General features: G+C 42.4%; 1 pseudogene; it reads right to left on the reverse strand.

Moving 5' to 3' along the window:
- Window positions 1-345: 345 nt before the first annotated feature.
- LOC102822437 lies at window positions 346-1,017 on the reverse strand (annotated as a pseudogene).
- Window positions 1,018-5,282: the final 4,265 nt, after the last annotated feature.

A 5,282-nucleotide genomic window follows, 5' to 3' on the forward strand; every position in this document is an offset into this window, starting at 1 on the left:
ACGAGAGGCTACATTTTCAGATCATTTCAACGGCAAACGGGCAACCCTTTCCATTGAGGATTCAGCAGTGGAGTTAGCGTAGTCTGGAAGCTCAATGTTGGATTTGCAAATACAGTTTATTTTTACAGAAATTCAAAATTATAAACAGCGGGCACCTCCCACCCCACGGCCCGCCCCACTGGGTGCAGACCATGCTCTGCAGCGTGAGCATGGTTGTGGCCCTACTGCTTTGGAGTGAGATGGCGATCTGCCTGCACCATGTCCTGCCTGCCCCGCATGCATATGTGCCTGCCCGCTGCCGCAGGCCACCAGAGTCTGTCTGGGCCTAGCCCGGGCCTGGACCAGTTACATGGACCCAGCCCAGGATTCCAATTCCTTCATGTCGTCGTCTTCCTCTTCCTTCTTCTTGGTTGGTTTTGATGGTAGGGCTACAGGAACATTTGGTAGAGGGACTGTTTCGGGTCCACTGATTTCCAGCAAATTCTTGTCTAGTTCCTCCTGTTGTAGTTCTTCTAATTCTGCCATGAGCTCATCCTCGTCAAACTCTTCTCCAAAGCCTATAGGTTTTCAAATAGCTGTTGAGATTTCCTCTGCAAGCTCCTGCTGGTCTGCAATGTCCGACATTAATTCATCGACTTTATCGATGTCCATGTTGTCGTGAGCAGCCTTCATGGCCTTGGCGGCATAACCCATGTTCTTGAGCACCTCGGTATTGGTTTTGGCATTCTCCAGGGCTTTCCGGGGGAACTCGATAGTTGATAGCGTGCCATCAATCTGTGCCAGCTGCTTCTCATACCTCTTCTTGCGTTTGAGTGCCTGGAGGGCCTCTCGCTTGTTTTTGGTGCCTTGCTTCTTGGCTGCGGTCAGCTCCTGCTCGATCTTCTTCTCTAGGAACTCCTGCTTCTTGCTTAGCATCTTCTCCGTGTCCCGCAGTCGCTGGATGGCCTCTTGGGGGGTCGGGCCGCCCTTGCCGGCCTTACCCCCTCCGGCCCCGAACAGCTTCCCGAACGCCGACATAGTTGCTGTTCGCCGTGCCGGCCTACCCTGTCTGTTCCTGCTCGGCTCGGCTCCGGCGTCCACTCCCGGATTCGCCGCTCCTATATATATAAACTTATAATTGTGAATTGAGTGAAGATTACAGACAAGATCATCACTTCTACATTCAACAAATCATACACTTTGTTTCATCTCAATGATTGCAATCCCCTTCGTGCAACAACAGTAATTGGGCTTCCTCTCTGTGGTTCCTATTTCCATTCTACCCACCTTCTTATTCCTTCTCAACTTTGTCCTTAGGAAAGTGTTGCCCTTTGGATTTTGAATGATTGATCTTTCCATGGTGAGCATACTATATTAGTGTTGTTGTCCTCCACAGATACGAGACTAAGTAAAAAAATATCTGCACTCCAGTTTTATTAAAATGCCCATCCACTTCAACAGCAAATGGCAATATTGAGTGTTCATGTGAAATGATTCTGTCGAATAGATGAGTAACAGTAGATTATGTGGCAAATCATTTGCAAATCAGCCATGGCTCTGCCTATGAAATAATCCATGACAAACTTGGGTTGTGAAAAGTTTGTGCGAGATAGGTACTGAAACAACTCACGGAAGAACATAAACAGAAGCATTTGGACATCTGCAAACCAAATCTGGACCGATACTTGAAGGAAGATAAAAGTTTCTTTAAAAAATCATTACTGATGATGAGACATGGTTTTATCACTATGAGCCTGAGCGTAAATGGCTGAGTATGGAATGGAAACATCTTCAATTGCCAACCAAGAAAAAATTCAAATGTTAACCATCAACTGGAAAATTGATGCTTACAATTTTCTGAAATTCTCAAGGGTCAGTACTGGAAAACTATCAGGAAAAAGGGTGAACAGTGCTCATTACAGCGAGATGCTGATTGAAGTCTAAATTTCAGACTAAACACAGAGGACTGCTATACAAGGGTGTTGTGATCTTGCATGACAATACACTTCCTCACACATCTGCCCACACTGTTGACATGTAAAAACTTCATTTGAGGTGCTAAAGCATCCTCCCTATAGTTTTGATCTTCCTTCATGGACTTTCACCTGTTTGGTCCCCTGAAAACAGCCATTCGAGGATGAAGACTCACCTTTGATGAAGAAGTGAAGACAGTGGTGCATTCATGCAGCTCAGCATAAACCATTTTTTAATACAGGAATATGAAAGCTTGTTGACAAAGTGTTTTGAAAAGAAAGGAGATTATCTAGAAAAATGATGTATTTGTCTTTTCTAAAAGCTGATTAAAATAAATTATATAAGCCAGATTTTGGACTCACCCTCATACTGATGTACTATTTGTCTGAAAATTGGGCCACTAGGAAGAGTTCTTTTCCAGACCTGAATGGTGGCTGATGGCCATATAGTCTCAGGTTTCCCCAGTTTCTTTCTGACCAGTAAACCTGGTGGGGTTTTTTTTCTTTTCCTTTTATTAATAATTTTGAGATTTGTTCCACATTTTCTCCCACTCTATCTAGAACTCTCTAATGTGATCCTTTTCAGAGCAGTTGATAGTGGCAGCCAGGCACTGTTTAGTTCTTCTGGTCTCAGTGTCGTGGAAACTGGTGTTCACATGTTCCATTAGTCTGATGGACTTATTGATTCCAAGCCTTTTCAATCTTATCACTCTTCTTTCTTCTACACATGGAGAGATGAATAGCTGCACCACAGACGGCCACTCATGAGCCTTCAAGATTCCAGACACTACTCACCAAAGTAGGATATAGAATATTGCCTTTGTGTGTTATGTTATGCTAACTGACCATGGTGTCCCCTGAAACTATGGTACTGAGCCCCCAGGTCCAGTAACTCATTGCCTTAAGATGTTTGATAATATCTAGGAAGTTTTCATCATCTTGCTCCACCACATTCATAGTTACGTTTGCAGGAAAGGTAAATACCCATGTACAAATATCCTATTTTAAACTCATATATTTGTGAGATATATGAATATATATCCCACTCTTTCTCCTTTACCCATTCAACCTTTGTCTCAGCCCACCTTGTTGTTCCAAGGTTGTATTTATCACTGTTTACTTCTATCCCCTTTAGCCCATACATACCTCCCTGTGTCTTCAGCTATCTTCATCATTCTCTGCCACCTACTTTCTTCTTGTTTATTACCCTCCCCATCATCTGAGCTAATATGTGTCTACCTTCTAGCCAGTGAATTACTCTATCTTCCCTCCCAACCCTGGTAGCAATCAAGGAATATTTCTTTAATTATTAAAAGTTTTTCTTACATTTTTACAACGGACTCATACAATATTTGTCCTTTTGTGATTGACTAATCTCACTCAGCATAATGTCCTCCAGGTTCATCCAAGTTATCAGGTATTTCACAGATTCATTGTTATTCTTCAATGTTGCATACTATTCCATTGTGTGTATGTACCAAAGTTTGTTTATCCATTCTTTCACTTAAGGGCATTTAGGCTGTTCTCATATTTTGCTATTGTGAATAGTGCTGCAGTGAACATTGGTATGCATATATCTACTTGTGTTCTGGCTTTTATTTATTGTAGATATGTACCAAGTAGAGGAATTGCTGGATCATACGGTATTTCTATTTTCAACTTTCAGAGGAAGCACTATTCTGTTTTCTAGAGTGGTTGAACCATTTTACAATCCCACCAGTAATGGAGGAGGTTCCCAGTCTCTCCACACCCTTGCTTGTTGTTTTCTGTTTTTGTTTTTTTTTAAGTTTGTTATTAATGTTGGTGTGAGATGATGTCTCATTGTGTTTTGATTTCCATCTTTCTAATGGCTAATGCCTGAATGTCTTCCTTGGTGAAGTGTCTGTTCGTGTCCTGTGTATAGGCAAACTTTTGGATGCAGAAAACATCAAAAGAAGATGGAAAGAATACAAAGATGAATAGTTTTGATCATGTCTAGATGGATCTGGTTAAAAGAGATGGGGATAATATTCTTATGATTCAACAGTAATTGTTATCATGACTAATTGCAACTGTCACAATTGTAAAGGTAGAATTTTTGTAACAAAAATGGGGTGTAGTTAATCTTACAGTCCACGGAGACAGGTTTGTATGGGCTAAACGGGACAGAGGTAAATAGTGATGCATGCTCAAACTTGGAACAACAGGGCTTTGTGATACAGGGATCAAGGCATAGTTTGAAGAGGGAAATAATACTAAGATGCTAGACAGTCTTACGAATATTGGTTTCCCTTGCCACTACTGTAAAATGGACACTTGAGTGGGATAGAAAGGAATGTCAGGAAACATGATTACAGAATGCTTGTAAGTCTGTCTTTAGCCTATAACTGATTAGAATGCCTAAAAGGGGTTCTAGAACTTGCCCTGTGAAATAGGTCTCTTGCAGAGCCTTTGCAGTGTATAGGACCTTAGGTGGAATCCTGAGTCCTATCCAGAACTTACTTAGTTGGGACATTCCCACTAGAAAGGACAAGCAGACCAGCCTGGAACAGCTAGAGTGACAGAAGACACATCTTTGCAAAGAAATAACTTGAGGAAAAAGCCAAAACAAAAATGTTAGTATGACTGGCTACTATAAGAATAAGCAAGTTGTTCGCCAGGAAGCCATCAGTGCAAGCAATCATGTTTCTTCAGGACAACTCCCCTTTTAAGATTGAAACTCAAATGTAACACATGAGCAGGCATATAAGCCTGCTGGTACCACATTGGTCTACTGGTGAGGGGGAAAGGCAGCAATGAAGAAATGGGCTGAGTTCAACCACCTTCTGTAGACTCCCATTGACCTGGAGATGAGAGAGAGAAGAGGAAGGGCTGGTTGGGTCAAAGTATGGTGAGACCTGGGGGCACCTGAGCCCATGGACAAGGACATAGCCGCAGAGGACTAGAGCTGAGAGTGAAGTGTCCAACTGATATGAAGTTAAGGGAGATGCACAAGAACACCCAAACTTGCAGATAGTATCCATTTGACATAGCCTTGATGGCTTGATAATCAGAACTCAACTAGATGAAGATAAAAAAAAGAACAAAACAATTTTTGATAAGGAAATAAGGGTAAATTGCTACAATTTGATGAACTTGACCTATACTCATGGAGGTTGTTGTTGTTGTTGTTGTCAGGTGCCATTGAGTCGGAACCAACTCATAGCGACCCCATGCACAGCAGAATGAAACAATGCTCGATTCTGGGCCAACCTCACCACTGCTGCCACCCCCGAGTCCATCAATGATGCCACCTGGCCGATCCATCTCGTTGGGGGTCTTCCTCTTTTTCTCTGACCCTCCACCCTACCC

The sequence above is a fragment of the Chrysochloris asiatica genome, unplaced genomic scaffold (assembly GCF_000296735.1).
Source record: "Chrysochloris asiatica unplaced genomic scaffold, ChrAsi1.0 scaffold00434, whole genome shotgun sequence".
In the NCBI taxonomy this organism is placed as follows: Eukaryota; Metazoa; Chordata; class Mammalia; order Afrosoricida; family Chrysochloridae; genus Chrysochloris; species Chrysochloris asiatica.